Source organism: Canis aureus, chromosome 25, assembly GCF_053574225.1.
Source record: "Canis aureus isolate CA01 chromosome 25, VMU_Caureus_v.1.0, whole genome shotgun sequence".
NCBI lineage: Eukaryota > Metazoa > Chordata > Mammalia > Carnivora > Canidae > Canis > Canis aureus.
In genome coordinates this window covers 32,984,960-33,000,708 of record NC_135635.1, presented here as the reverse complement: position 1 = coordinate 33,000,708, position 15,749 = coordinate 32,984,960, and the positions used below count along the sequence as shown (strand labels likewise).

At 43.6% G+C, this 15,749-nt stretch overlaps 2 long non-coding RNA genes across 2 annotated transcripts in view; both read right to left on the bottom strand.

Moving 5' to 3' along the window:
- Positions 1 to 324: 324 nt before the first annotated feature.
- LOC144297189 (uncharacterized) lies at positions 325 to 3,263 on the bottom strand. Its single transcript, XR_013364269.1, has 3 exons — positions 2,775 to 3,263; positions 1,702 to 1,788; positions 325 to 1,217 (listed from the first exon to the last, which is right to left on the bottom strand). It is a non-coding gene; the product is annotated as an uncharacterized LOC144297189 (long non-coding RNA).
- Positions 3,264 to 6,919: 3,656 nt separating this feature from the next.
- LOC144297185 (uncharacterized) overlaps positions 6,920 to 15,749 on the bottom strand; it is a 58,689-nt gene continuing 49,859 nt past the window's right edge. The window contains exon 2 of the long non-coding RNA XR_013364264.1: positions 6,920 to 7,243. This is a non-coding gene — a long non-coding RNA (uncharacterized LOC144297185). The remainder of the gene's footprint in view (positions 7,244 to 15,749) is intronic.

Here is a 15,749-nt window from a genome sequence, read left to right as displayed (position 1 = left end):
CCTGAACCTAAGAGATGCTTGCAGGTGATGGGAAGCCCCTGCGACCTCTCTCTCCCTCTCTGGCCCTGAACCTAGGAGATGCTTGCAGGTGATGGGAAGCCCGTGCAACCATTCTCTCTCTCTCTCTCTCTCCCTCTCTCTCTCTCTGTGGCCCTGCACCTAGGAGATGCTTGCAGGTGATGGGAAGCCCGTGCAACCATTCTCTCTCTCTCCCCCCCCCCCCCCTGGCCCTGAACCCAGGAGATGCTTGCAGGTGACGGAAAGCCCATGCAACCATTCTCTCTCTCTCTTTCTGTCTCTACCCCCCCCCCCCATGGCCCTGAACCTAGGAGATGCTTGCAGGTGATGGGAAGCCCGTGCAACCATTCTCTCTCTCTCTCCCTCTCTGGCCCTGCACCTAGGAGATGCTTGCAGGTGACGGGAGGCCCAGCCGGTGCCCGGCCGCGTGCGTCTCTGTGTGCCTCCACCCGCGCCACCTTAGGAAGGTGTCCCCGCGCATTCCCCCAACGACCTCCTCCACTCGGGTCACAGACTGGGATCCAGGGTTAAGATCACACGTTCGAGAACCAAAAACCCGTCCCGGGCCTTCAGCTCTTTGCTCGGGGTACTGGCGCGCTTGCAGGAGGGCACGCCGGTGTGGGGGCTTCGTTCTCGGAATCCCACACCTGACGAGTCGCATCATTCCTCGGCCCCGAAATGAAGAAGGCGGGAAGTGGCAAGGCGCGCGGCAGCCTCGGCGGCGGGCACGGCGGGCACGGCGGGCACAGCGGGCACAGCGGGCACAGCGGGCGGGCGGGCCGGGCCGCGGCTCCTGCGGGTCCGGGGACGTGGGCCCGGGTCAGGCGGTCGGGAAACATCATTTGGGGGGAAAAGCAGAACTGAACAATTCATGGATGGAAGCTGAGGATTTGCAGCCGGAATCCACTATTTTATTAAAGAATTTAATCGACCTCGTGGGGCCTGGGCCCAGGGAAGGGTAAAAAAAAAAAAAAGAAGATAAAAGAAAGAAAATGCCCAACTGGAGAGGCGAGGGGGAGGGGAAGGGCTGTCGGTGACTCTGGGAAAGCAGGAGGGAGGGAAACCGAAGAGCGAAGGAGGCCGGATCCGCCCTAACAAAGAGGCAGAAACTGTGTCTCAACAGCCACCAAATCCAGTTCAGGGCGGTTTGAGCCAGTTTCTGAGCTGGATTGAGAACAACAGCCTCGGCCGAGACGTGTCTAGGGTGAGATGGAAAACACAAAATGGATTTCTTAGAAAGAAGTGGATTTGGCCTGGACTCGCCTGAGCCTCAAGCTGTTTCCCGGAGTAGCAGAGTCGGACAAAATACCAGGCCCGGAGCCGGAACAGGGGTCTGGAGCCGGAGGACGGGTTGCGGAGCCCCGCCTCTGTGCCAGGATCCGGTCCGCGTTTTCTCTCTTACTGCCCCTGATTGTGGCTGGTGAGGGAAAAGGGCCTCAGGGTATCAGTTTTCAGAGAAAGCTGGCTGCACGGTTGGGGGAGGGGAGGATGAGGCGTCTTGGGTAGTTGAAAGTGTGTGCTAGGTGGGGGGCGGGTGTGTGAGAGGGTCTGAAGGAGAGAGAACAACACTTCACACCCCGCAGTTCACACCATCCCTGCGCACCTTTACTGCATTACTGCACAACCTCAAAATGCACCGCATAGAGGTGTGGTGGGAGCATCCTACGTACAACTGGCACTTACCCGTGCAACGACCGGGCTTCTCCGGCCCCACGCGATAATGGCAACGAACCCACTCAGTACTGTCCATGTGCCCTTTTCATTCGTGTCCTAAAATACGAACAAGCTGTACATACCTTCTCAACCAAGAGATGCAGCAGTATTAGGTAACAGTGCAACGATAATCCTGCCCTCGCCTCTCCTCCGCAGGTGCCAGAACCTCAGGGACGGGACGTAGGATCAGTCCCACCCTGAAGTGGCTCTTCTGAGAGGCTAATAGTCTGCGAGGTGGTCTGCAGCTGTTTGAGGGTGTGCACATCCTGCGGCCAGGTTTGGCTCAGAGCCTTCCCGGACCAGTTACATCTCCTGACAACCCCCCCAGACTCCAAAAGCTGACCTAGGAATTCTAGACAAAGTCTGGGCCTGCCTTGGGAGGGAGAGGAGAGCAGAGGAAATTTGGGGGGGAAGGGGGAAGGTGCTAAATTCACTCTCCCTTGAGCGTCCAAAGAGGTTAAGAATCTCCCTGGAGCACCAGGTGTAAGTGCCTCCAGACCCCAGGGCTCCTGTGACTTGGAAGGCAGCCCTGGTATAGGCGGCTTGTTGGGGACCCCTATGGAGTTTAAAGATTTCAAATACACACATTCAATTGCAAGCTGGTCTGTAGGTTTCAGAAATCCCCTAAGAGGTTGGGGGAGGGGAGAGGGAGAAGGTCAAGCTGAAAGATGTCACGATCCTTTCACTGTAGATATACAGTGGGAACACACTCACTTTGCATTACTTGCGTGCAACAACCTACCAGAAATCAAACTTGTTACTAGCATCTTCTATTTGATGCTTAATACACAAATAACTAATATGTTGCTCCCATATGTTCATTTATTAAACTTTTAGGCCTGGTGCTACACATTTTGCTAGAAGGCTTGTTCTGTTATTTAAGGGGTTTTGTTTTATTTAGTAGGGGACAGTGTTTCTCCCCACAGGACCATGAAGACGTCTACAGAAAACAGAATAGTAACCATCATAATACTGAGAGCTCGTGATAAGCCGGACATGGCACCAAATGTTTCATATATTAAATTATCTCCTTCAACGCTCACCATATATCTCTGAGTTAGATAGTATCACCCCCATTTCAGAGATGAGGAAAATGAAGCTTGCAGCCAAGAGTAGTCTTTCACCCATGGAAGTGGCTGGCCAGCATTCTGGCTTTAGAGTCCGTGTTAAACTGCAAACTCACTGGCTCACGGCTATGAAGTTTTTTCTAGATCCTACTATGCATCGACCTACTTTGGGCTGGGGAGGAAGATGGTCATAGTGAAGAAGGAAGGGAATTGGCTCAGCGATGAGAACATGGTTCCTGCCTTCAATGAGCTTTCAATCTAACAGCTGTTTTTTTCAAGGACAATTCAGGACTGCCTGACGGGGGATTATTTTTTTCTGCCTCTGGGCCTCAGAGGCCATCTGGGGGAAAAGGGTTGGAATTTCCCTACCACTTCCGTGCTGTGGGGAGGAATATTTGAAGCGAGGACGGCCCTAGTACGCGCAGGCAGCACTGGCAGGCGGGGTGGAAAGGGGCAGGGCGAGGCCGCTGGGGAGCCGTAGCCATGGCAACCCAGCCTGCTTTCCAGAACAATGTCTCTAACCAGGAAAACAGCTCGGGAGAGCTTTCTCCTCATAATCCCCATGGCCAGTCCGGCCAGGGAATGCACAAAGGGGATTCTTTTTTTGTAGAGAAATGACTCTTTACAAGGCCCAGAACAAAGGAAAACATTTGTTGTATAGGATCCGTCTTTGTATTGGGCTGGAATAAAATCAACAAAGCGCAGTTACTTAGTTCCTCTTTACCATTCACAGGAAATGAACACAGCTTTGTTACACAAGCTTCCTATTTTTGGAAAACATTGAAGTTTTATGTTGTCCCCATTTTACAGATGAGAGATCAGTAGGCATGAATGGACATTCGGTCTCTAAAACTGTAATTAAAACGCCTGGGTGTCCTTTTCACAAGGTTCTGTGAAGCTAGTCCTGCCTTTTGCTACAGATAATGTGCAATGTCCACGTGCTGGGGAGGGGGAGAGCCCTGCGTGCTACCAGGGCCCTAGACTCGGGCCCTCCCACTCTGTTTCCAGCCACTCACCCCTCCTCCGTAGCAGCACCCCTTAGCCTAGAGGAAGAGGCAGACAGAAGAAAGGGAGCAGGGTTGGGGGGCGGGGGGGAGGCGGGGAAGACCGAGGAGGTGGAAGGAGAAGGGAGTGAGCTGAGGGGCGGAAGGATGAGTGGGGGAGGGGGGGAGGAGGCATGCGGAAGACATTCCAGCCCCACCCCTGCGAGTCTCCACTCCGGCGAGTTTGGAAACTCCTGCTCAGAGGTCTAAAAGGCGGCAGTGTGCGCTGAATGGCTGCAGCCTCCAGGCTTTCAAGTGATCTACGGCCGGACTACACCCTGCACCTTGAAGGCTATCTCTATCTCTGCTAGAGCTAGGGTATGACCTCCCTAAAGAGGAGAACGGGGATGCGGTTGGCAGTCCCCACCCACAAGACCGAGAACAAAGGCCGTTACTATAAGTTTAATAACAGATCTTCCATAAATACCCACACCTATAAATAATGTAACTCTTTAACAGATGGATGAACCAGAAAGAGAGCTCAGCTACCTCATAGTAATAAAAGCCCTGCTCCCAGTGTCTCTGCGGCCTGGGGGAGCCCAGTCCCTCCGGAATCGACAAGACCAAAATCAACTTGGCCTATACTTCAACATCAGTCCCATTGTGCAGTGATAAGGGAGGAAGGGAAATCTCATTCTCCTGGGGGTGGATTTATAGGCATTGCCTGCAGGGCTTCTTCAAACTACATTTTCCACCTCATCCCCCGAGAACCTGTTGCCATAGGATTACTTAATGAGAGGAAGTGTCAACCCCCCAAACCCAAACAAAGTTGAGACTGCCAGTGTCACCCTTATGAGTTAATTGGATGAAGTGTTAATATTATATTAAGGCCTAAATTTATTGTGCTTCTCATAGTTCTACATATTTCAGTAGATATTGTTAGCTTACTCTGCTTTAGGAAGTGAAAACGTTGGGTCTTTATACCGAATTTTTTTTTTAAAATGTATTTATTATTTAAGAGAGAGAGAGGAGCAGGATGGAAGGAGGGAGAGAATCTCAAGCAGACTCCCCACTGAGCATGGAGCCTGACACCCGACTCAATCTCAGGACCTTGAGATCATGACCTGAGCAGAAATCAAGAGCCTGACACTCAACCAGCTGAGCCACCCAGGTGCCCCTAATAGTGAATTTCTAAAGACTCTCTTAGGGTTTGGGGAATTCCTACAATGCAGGGGTATATAATCCCTCTACCAGAGTTTGAACTTTTTAATATTCAATATTCATTTTATGTTCATTGAACACTCCCTAGAAATCAGACACTGTGGTAATATTTACTACAGTAGACCTGTGAGTTTTGAAAATCCCATTAAACATGGAACTTACTTTCAAAGAGCTTACAGGTTGGGAAGGAAGTTCCTCAGGAAATCAGCTATTGCCAAGTGGTATGATATATACTTTATAAAGAGAGGAACAGGAAGGGGAGCTGTGACAGAAGAAAAGAAAGAAATGAAAAACAGAGTAAGGATGGGTAGAGCAGTGAGATAGCTCCGTGGAAAGAGCTGGAAAATGAAATGGAGTTAGCTAAATGACACCAGAACCAAGAGTCAGAAAAAACTGAGTTTTAGTTCCAGATTTATCTATCAGATCAGCTACTACGCAAATGTGAAAGAACTCAATACCTTTTGAGGCAAAGCAGGGAACCTGAAGTCTAGTAAGTCAGGAGCTTTGCAGGACCAAAACTGGAGAAATAGCCTAGCAAAAGAATTGATGTTTCCTTGGCCTGGAGATTTCCATGAATCCTTTTAGAATTATACCCACTCCACAAGTGTGAAGACTCCTTAACAAAGGTGAGCTATTGGTACAGATATCAACACCGAAGCACTTTAAAATTTCAGCATGTTATTTGTCACTTTAGGGTTGTTAGCAAATTACACATTATTGGACCTTTTCTCAGACTGAGATGAAATACCTGATGCTGAGTCAAAACTGCTTTCACTGAAATCTTCAAGTAGACAGTCTGCTAAGACCTGTTCACACATGCTAGGCTAAGATCTAGCACTAGCAATTAAGCTAGGGTCTCTCCCTATGCCATATGCCTAACATTTAATCTGTTTAAGCACTTTCGCACTTTTTTTTAAAGATATTATTTATTCCTGAGAGACACACAGAGGCAGAGACATAGGCAGAGAGAAAAACAGGCTTCATGCAGGGAGCCAGATGTAGAACTCGATCCCGGGACCCCAGGATCACACCCTGGGCTGAAGGCAGATGCTCAACCTCTGAGCCACCCAGGCATCCCAAGCACTTCCCTTCTTAAAGACAAGGACGAGAAGAGGAATTCTTTGGGAGGTTTAGGGAATTGAAGGGCTGGAGTGTGAAAAGTCTGTTTTCATACTACAAGCCCAATTTCTGGTCCCTCAGCAAACAGGTATTACAGACCAAACTTTTCTGCTGGTAACTCAGCAGTGAGTTCACCAAATATTTCTGTGTCTCTAGTTTCTGAGTGCAATGTAAGATTCCATTATCTGAACTCTTTGCAATTAAGTAGACTCACTTTAGTCAATGAGATAGCAGAGAAAGTGTTATGTGTCACTTCCAAGGAAAGGGTTTAGGACCTGGTAAACAATTTGCTACTTTCCTATACCACCTTTGGAGAGACCATAGAAGCAAGCGTGAAACCCCTTTCAGGCAGGGTCTCCTTGCCAAACCATAATAGACAGGTAGTATGAGAGAGAGAGAAATTTTTGGTGTGTTACACCATTGAGAATTGGTGGATATTGGATACATAGCACAATCTGGACTATCTTAAGTTGCTTTAATATCCATTCTTCTACTCTACTTCCTGTCCAACAGAAGTCACCATTCCCTACACTGTCTTCCGTTTCCGAGAAGCTGACTCCAGCTCTGGCTCTGGGATGGATCTTGTTCAATGATAGCCAATCATGGTAATATTCTCTTACCAGTATTGATTAAGAAATTGGAATGTGACCCAGCAAAATATGAAAAAGTCTACTGGGAAATCTGCAGAAAGTTGCTCAGGGGGAAACTAGAAAGAGAGAGAGAAAGAGATGGAGAGGAGTTACTACCTTCCTTCCCTAGCTGTTGTTATATATAGATGTTACACTAGTTAGCTAGTGCTGTGTTGCAATTTACATTTATTGTCTCAACAAATATGTATCATCCAGTTTCTGTGAGTTAGAAATTCAGGAGCAGCTTAGCTGGGTGGTTCTGTCTCAGGGTCTCTAATGAACTTGTAGTTGAGACATTTGCTAGAGCTGCAGTCATCTGAATGCTTGGCCAGGGTTACAGGATTTGCTTCAAAGATGGCTCCTTCTCATGGTAATTGGCAGAAAGTCTCAGTTCGTTGCTGGCTCTTGGGAGAAGGCTTTGTTCAGTTATTTGCAGTGTGGACCTCTCCATAGTATTAATTGAATGTCCTCTTGACATGGTAACTGGCTTTCCCTAGAATGAGTGATCAAAGAGAAAGTGTAAGGGGGAAACCGCAATGCCTTTGTGTCCTAATTTCAGGAATAACACTGTAATTTCTACTGCATTTTATCCATTACAAGTGAATCATTTAATACACCCCACATTTAAGAAGAGGGGAATTAGACTCTACGTTTGCAGGGAGGACTATTAAAGAATTTGTGGGGATATTTTAAACCCACACAGATGTGACAGCAGGAAGTACTGTGGCCATATTGAGATTATGAGGGGCCCCAACCCAAAGGTCCCCTCACATTGAGGAAAACGAAAAGATAAGGAAAGGACCTTGATGACAATACCAAGCCAACAACCTACCCTAGACTAGTATTAAGTGCAGAAAAATATTTTTATTTAGTTAGTTTAATTTAGGTGTTTTTTTTGTTGTTTGTTTTTACCATTTCAGTCTAAGATGTCGCTGATTGATATTTACAGCCAGGGTTGATATTCAACATATTTGATCATCAATATGTGTTATAAATTAACAAATAACCTAAATATCAATATATAAATGTAAGAACTTTAAAATATATTCTCCTTAATTTCTGAGTTATGAAAGTTGTATACATGTATAAAGCTGTTTATTTAATTATATATGTACATATGCAAGTATATATGTATATATGGGTATAGAACTGCTTACCATATGATAAAAAAATTGATACACATTGTTCTTCAAGTTATTTTAATAATTTCAAATAATTTAGGATTTTTAGAAGTATTTGGCATTACTTTTTGATGCAGCCCTCCCTGGATAAATGATGCTCCAGTATGAGCTGTGATTTCCTGGAAAGAACTGCATAAAACTAATAACATTTCAATTGAATTGATTGTGCTTTTTTTTTTTTTTTAAGATTTTATTTATTTATTCATGAGAGACACAGAAAGAGGCAGAGACATAGGCAGAGGGAGAAGCAGGCTCCCCTAGGGAGCCTGATGCAGGACTCATCCCAGTGTTGTGCCCAAGATTGCGAATCCGAGAAACCACCAAAGGAGCCAACACCGATGCAAACACGAGGGTTTATTTACAAGCTCGAGCCTGGGTCCAAGTGTACCCAACACAGCGGAGCAGGGACTTGGACCCCGAGACGAAGAGGCTTAGCAACTTTATAGGGCCAGTGGCCAATGGGATACGCAGAAAGTTGCACAGTCATGCTGGTCCACTCCCAGGTGGCCGATTGAATTACATTTTACCTTAAAGTATCCATTTGAGCTGGCCTATCACTGAGCCGGATTTCCGGTTAGGGTGTGCCCTGGGCTTGACTAGGGTAGGGCAGTGCCCTAAGTAATAAGCAGGTCAGCACAAGGCGGGTGCAGCCCAAAATAGAGTCAGTCCTGCTCTGCTTGTCCAGGGGTAAGGGGATTTTAGTTAAATTTCCTGGGTCCCACACCCAGGAACCCTGGATCATGCTCTGAGCTGAAGGCAGAGTCTCAACCACTGAGACATCCAGGTGTCCCTGAGTTGATAGCCATATTAAGTGGCTTGTGATCTAGATAAGTTTTCAATATGTCTTAACACCAGCAGTGTTATTCATGGTACTGATTTCTCAGCTCCCGCTGAACTGAATGATTCCACTCAAAATTTTTCTGGTAAAATTTTTAAAATAATAGATTTTTATTTGATCTCTATATTTTAACAATCAAAAAATATCATTTAAAAAATAAGACAAAGATCATCCTTCAATTAATATGTCCTCATGTGCCAGGCTCCCTGGGTCCAAATACTGACTTGCAGGATAAATTTTAAGTAATTTTCTGTACTGAGCTCATTTTTCTCATTTGTAAAATATGATTGATGATGATATCTTAAATGAGTAATAGATTTTTAAAATAAAACCTGACACAGAGAAAATGCTAAGCATTAGTATTTTTATTACTAAAATAAATGTCAATATCCTTGATCAATGAGAACTCAGTAAGTTTTTTCTTTTGAAGTGTAGTTGACATACAGTACTATATTAGTTTCAGGTGTACGGTAGTGATTCAACATTTATATACATTAATAAATTTATATACAACAATAAATACATTTATATACAACAATAAATCTAGCTACCACACAAAGTTTGTCACCATACAAAGTTGTTACATATTAACTCTATTCCCTGTGCTGTATCCCCCTGTCTTGTTTTATAACTGGAGGTTTCTACCTTTTAATCCCCTTCCCCCTTTTTGTCCATTGTGCCAGATTTTTTTTTTTTTTTGTAAGATTTATTTTTCATTCATGAGAGACACAGACACAGAGCAGAGACATAGGCAGAGGGAGAAGCAGGCTCCCCACAGTGAATCCGGTGTGCGACTTGATTCTGGATGCCAGGATCATGCCCCTAGCCCAAGGCAGACACTCAACCGCTGAGCCACCCAGGCATCCTGTCCATTGTGCCAGATTACTCTCTGTATCTATGAGTTAGTTTCTGTTTTGTTTTGTGTGTGTATGTTTATTTGTTTTGTCCTTTTTAAAATTATTTTTTTAAAGATTGTATTTATTTAAGAGAGCAAGCACTAGCAGGAGGAGAGGCAGAGACAGAAGCAGACTCCCCTATGTTGTCTTTTAGATTCCACATACAAGGGAAATCACATTGTATCTGTCTTTCTCTGACTTAGTGCACTTAAACATAATTCCCTCTAGGTCCATACATGTTGTCACGAATGGCAAGATGTCATTCATTTTGATGGCTGAGTAATATTCAGTTGTATATGTACACCACATCTTCTTTATCCATGCTTCCATATTTTGACTTTTGTGAATAATGTTCCAATGGAACATAGGGGTGCATATAGCTTTTCAAAGTGTGTTCATTTTCTTCGGATATATACTCTCAGTGAGTTTTAATGCATTCATCACATTAAATGGAGGGGAAATTCAACAAGGGTGTTAAAGTGGTATCTATGCTTCAGGTAACCCGTGGCCCAAACTGCCCCCAAAAGCCTTGCATTTTCCTAGAACCTCTCTTCTGTTTTGGGAGTGCCTGCAATGCCAGCAGAGAGTACAGAGCTCTGTCTATCCATGACTGCATTTGCCTTTACTATGACCTGCTTGCATTTTTCTCTCCCTGTTTTGCTCAGAGCCAAAATTCTACAGAGACTACAGCTCCCATAAGCAGTCATGTGAGGGTCACTCAGTGGGACCATCCATCAGCAAGGCTTCCTTAGGTTCCTCATCAAAGGCCCTGTCTTCTCCTCTGGGCTTCTGATCCAACTCACATGAAGCCTGGGGCCCTCTAGGGAAAATGGGCTAAACAATGGGTGCCGGAAGTAGGCCCAGTAGTGACTGGTATGGATATAAACCAATCAGAAAGGACACTGGTCACAGTTCTGAAGCAAGGTCATTGACCATTTAGTTGCTTGACCTTAGGAAACTCTGGAAGGTTCCAGGGAAGGGGCCAGGATAAGGTTCTAGGGCTGCAAGGATAAGGAGAGACTCATGAGCTTGGGGCCAGTGATTCTTTACTTATTTCCAAGGAAGCATTTAAAAAACGAATAGGGGCACCTGGGTGGCTCAGGTGGTTAAGCACCTGACTCGATATCAGCTCAGGTCTAGATCTCATGGTCATGAGTTCAAGCCCTGCCTTGGCTCCGTGCTGGGCATGGTGCTTACTTAAAAAACAAAACCAAACAAAAAAGCAAACAACAACAGGGACATATGGCTGGTTGAGTCAACAGAGCATGCCACTCTTGATCTCTCCCGGTTATGAGTTCAAGCCCCATGTTGGTCATAGAGTTTACTTTAAAAAAAATTAAAATTAAAAAAAAAAAAGAAACCACCAACAAAAGACAATCAAAAATCAACCAGTGCTTCCACATCAGTGCATAATTGGGCTTCATCCAGGGGGGAACTTGTGTTTGAAGATGACAGATATATTAATTTACCTTCACAAGACATACTTCACATTGCTGCTTGGGAAAAACCTAAATCATGGGAGATATTCTGGAAGATCCCCACATGAGGTTAGGCCTGGGCATTACATGATTCTACAAATATTTACACTATATTATTTACTGGTGTTTTTTAAATTTATAAGCAAAGAATACTAAAATATGACTTATTCTTAAGTAAGGTAGCCCAAGGTCACAGAGTCCTTTCTTGGAATATATTTGCATATCTGCACTGAGAGAGAATGAATAATCTATGCAAATCCGCTGCCTGAGGTTCTTTCTCTAAGACAAATATCTTCCTAAAGAGATAAGACAGAAATTTGTCTGTTTAATTCTCCAAACAGAATACATAGGAGATGCACTGAGATTTCACGATGGGTAGAATTCTAATTGGATATCACCACTGAGGATCTGTATCATTCAGTATGCAATTAGAAGACAAAAGCCACTCTAGTCATTTCAACTAGAAGAGGTTTAAGTAAAGGAATTGGTTAATCCTGTTGGGAAGTCTGGCAAAGAAGGGAAGGTTACTCAATGAGGAATAATGACAACCATTCCTAGGTTGAGGGAGCAAAATCATTAAGCCAAAGGCGTGAGTGTGTGCAGTGAAGGCTTCTATTACTGGAGCCCTGCTCCCTGAGCTTCAGCCCGGGAGAATGCAAGCCTGGACTGCGATGGGAGTCACTGTTAGCTTCCCTGGCTCAGACAAGGCTACTATTGTTGCCTCCGCCACCAATGCTATTGCCACCTTCATTCTGTCATCATTATTATACAGTCTTTGTTGTTTTAACTGCTACTGGAAACTGGAAAAAGCAAGTCACATCTCCCCTTCTCTTGTCTTATAATTTCCATTGGCAGAATCTGGCTCAAAACCAGCTAGTAAATGTAGATTATGGAATCTAAACACCTTATAGAGGGACAGTTGAAAACAAATAAGCAAATTACCAGCCTGAGATGTTGTAAGGCAGTTACATTGCAAGGCCCCTAACAAAGTTGAGACACTCCCTTACCTCCCTTGGAAGGTTTTCTGCAGGTGCTCAACAGTAAAACGGTCAGTACTCACTCAAGAATCTTAAACTTTCAGATGCTGAGGGTACAGGACTACATTAGGGGACTAAGAAACTTCAGATAATTTAAGATTCTCACCTTCAGGCAAAGAGTACCATACTGGTAATATCTAAATATTGTGTCTGTGAGTGAATTTGATAGAGGGAAAAAGAGAAGTGAAATCCTATGGCTTTTATCTCTGGGTATCCTAAAATTTGTCCCACTGAGATTAAAGTACAATATTATCCAAAAATGAAAAGCATCATTGTATTTGGAACTCTGTAACAGCATGCTACTCACATTAGGACAGTGTAGATAGGGACGCCTGGGTGGCTCAGTGGTTGAGCATCTGCCTTTTGTTCTGGGACGGGTCCCAGGGTCCCCGGGTCCCGGGATCGGGTCCCGCATCGGGCTCCCTGCATGGAGCCTGGTTTTCCCTCTGCCTGTGTCTCTGCCTCTCTCTCTGTCTCTCATAAACAAATAAAAATATTAAAAAAAAAAAAAAAAAGGACAGCGTAGACACAATAAGGTAGACTTTCAAATACTAGCCCCCAGTAGAAGTTACAAGGGCAGACACTGTGGAAATAAACAAAGATCGTCCAAATGAAGACAAGCAGAAGCTATTTATTCAGAGTTTGTTATAGCAAAGAAGTCAGCTACCATCACTTATATTTTGGCAAAGACTCAAAGGCATGCAGAGGATTGGGAAAGCATCATAGTAGAGAAAAGGGAAGTCTTTAAATATTTCTTTAATAAAGGGTGTTATATAGAGAAACTATAGGTGAGCTAACTTAGGAAGTGAAGTATTTTAAGTGATTCGTCAGGAGTGCAAATATTGCTTTCTCTACTTGATCTTAAGTTGGAAGTAGAAAGTTATTAATCAAGTCTTGGCCCTTGGGGGTGGTTGTCACAGGGGTTACTGTTTGGTTTCCTGGACTATCCCTAGAGGATAGCAGTCTGACTTCCTAAAAGTCTGACTTAAGAGCATGCTGGTTTTCTGTGCTGTGCTGGTTATTGTAAATAATAGATTGATTTCCCAGATAGGTTGTTTCAGATTGTAGTTGTAGGGAAGGAAAAACTTTTCCCTACTCTCTTAGGTTTAGTGGGAATTAAGCTGATAAAAGGCTGATTAAGAGAAGGAAAACAGGGGCACCTGGCTGGCTCAGTTGGGAGAGCATGTGACTCTTTATCTCAGGGATCTCAGGGTTGTGAGTCTGAGCCCCACAGTGCGGGTAGAGATTACATAAATAAAAAAACTTAAAAAGAGAGAGAGAGAAAAAAAAAAGCATATAAATCTTACTTAATGTTATGTTTTAACATGGCGTTGGGGGTGGGTGGTGGGATGCTTCTTAGAGAAGAAGTGAAACCCCAAAGAAGTGGTTAGACTCCAAGACTAATCTGAATTTTGACCAATGGCTATACATTGTGGTGAAATGACTTGACAAAGAAAACGGGTTTGGGCTCTTATGGGGCAGTAAATTGTGGGAAAGGGACTGCAAAATACATGGGGGAAACTAATGAAAGATAAGGGTTATTTTAGTAAAATTTGTTTGAGCAAACTCATCTTGGAGTCAACTCACTGTCTCTGTTGAAAAGAATGTTCTTTTCTTCCTGGCACCAGGAAGACACCTTTCTCCTGGGAAATTTGTGACCTGCTTCTAGGCCGATAGAGGAGGTCAGAGAGTCCTTCCTGCATCTGCTGATTCTCAATTGCCTTCAATTCAAATTTATCAATATGCCAAAATGGCATATTTTAGGTGTCATGTTCTGATCCCCTTCATGGGTCAGAATTCTATTTTTATATATGATCTGGCCATTGTCCACTTGTATATTTAGTCTCTCAATCCCAAATTGCAGATGCAGAGTTGAGATTGTACTCCTTTGGACATAGACAACTCTATTTAGCCTGCTCCAGTTTCAGGTTGTAGGAATTTATACTTCATGATGGTTAATGATTCTTCTGAGCTAATAATAAGGCCAAGTTGAATTTTAATGTGAGGAAAGCAATATAACCAATGAATTTCCCCTAAAATATGAAAAAAGGTAGCTACTTTTTAATACTGCAAGGGATATTTGAACTTCCCAAGTTAATACCTGACACTCCATATGCATCGCTAAGGGGTAGAGTTACAAGCTCAATAAAATGGAGGATTTTAGCCAGTTGTTTTGGGACAGCCCTGTAACTGAGTATAGGGCACATTCTTTAGAATCAGACCCTAAACTGAAAGATTTCAATCCAAGTAGTCTGAAAAGTGATTCTAAGAAGTATTGGTAGGGGAGTGAGGAAGTAAGATGAGGGAGGGAGAAAGCCTAGACCAGGTACGTTAATCAGCAATTGCCCTGGGTCAATAGAGTCTCAGTCAGGCTGGGAGCCTCTGGGAGTTGTCCCACCCAGGAGAGAGGAAGCTAGGGTAATTATCTTCTAATTCTTATCAGTCATTAGCTGAGGGTGGCTCCCAGAGTTATTAACTCATCAGCACTTAGAACCTACTCTGCACCTGGGCTGAGAGAAGACCCTCTGGCAGAGTCATATGCTGGCAGTAGGACAACTGTATTGAAACACTAAGTATTGTAGGGATATGAGCACAGAACTGACAGTTTCTTCACATTGGCCAAGAAAAGGATGACTGCTCTCTAAGGATCTAAGATAATGCAAAAGTACTTTATAGCAACTTTCCATGTTGCTAACATTCCTTCTTCCTTCCCTGTAAATCCCCAAAATGTGCCATAAGTCTGACCTCATTTTTATTTACACCCCAGTATTAGGCTCTGACCTGTTATTTTGTTCTTTTAGAATTGACTGTGGCTCGGTTGTTTATATGTGCCATCATGGAAAAAAACAAAAACAAAACCAAGCAAATTATTGTAATAACTTTGTATGGTGACAGATGGTAATTACACTTATTGTGGTGAGCATTGTGTAATGTACATAATTGCTAAATTGCTGTGCTGTACCCCTGAAGCTAATATAATATTGTATGTCAACTATATTTCATATATAAAAGTGGATCACAAAAATTTAGTAGACTTAAATTCAAACCTGGTATTTGTAAGTAAGGCATATAAATTTAAGAAAAAACTTGGTTTTTAAAATATGTAACTTTAGGGGTGCCTGGATGGTTCAGTCAGCTAAATGTCTGTCATTGGCTCAGATCAGGATCCCAGAGTCCCGGGATCTCCCTCTGACTCTCCCCCCTCTTATGTTCTCTCTCTCTCTCTCTCTCTCAAATACTTTTTTTTTTTTTTTTTAAAGAAGAGATTAAAGAAATAGGACAACTAAATGCAACATGTGATCCTGGACGCTACTCTTGAAGAAAAAAATTACCATAAAGGAATTAAGAGAGATAAAATAGAATATGATTAATAAAATGAAGTATCAATATTACATTTTTGAATTGGGTAACTGTACAGAGGTTATATAAGAGTATAATCTTGTTCCTAGGAAATACTCACTAAAATGTTGAGACAAAAGGCCATAATGTATGCAAATATGTCTATTCTCAAAAGTGTCTTCTTTCTTTCTTTTTATTTATTTAAAGATTTATTTATTTTAGAGAAAGAG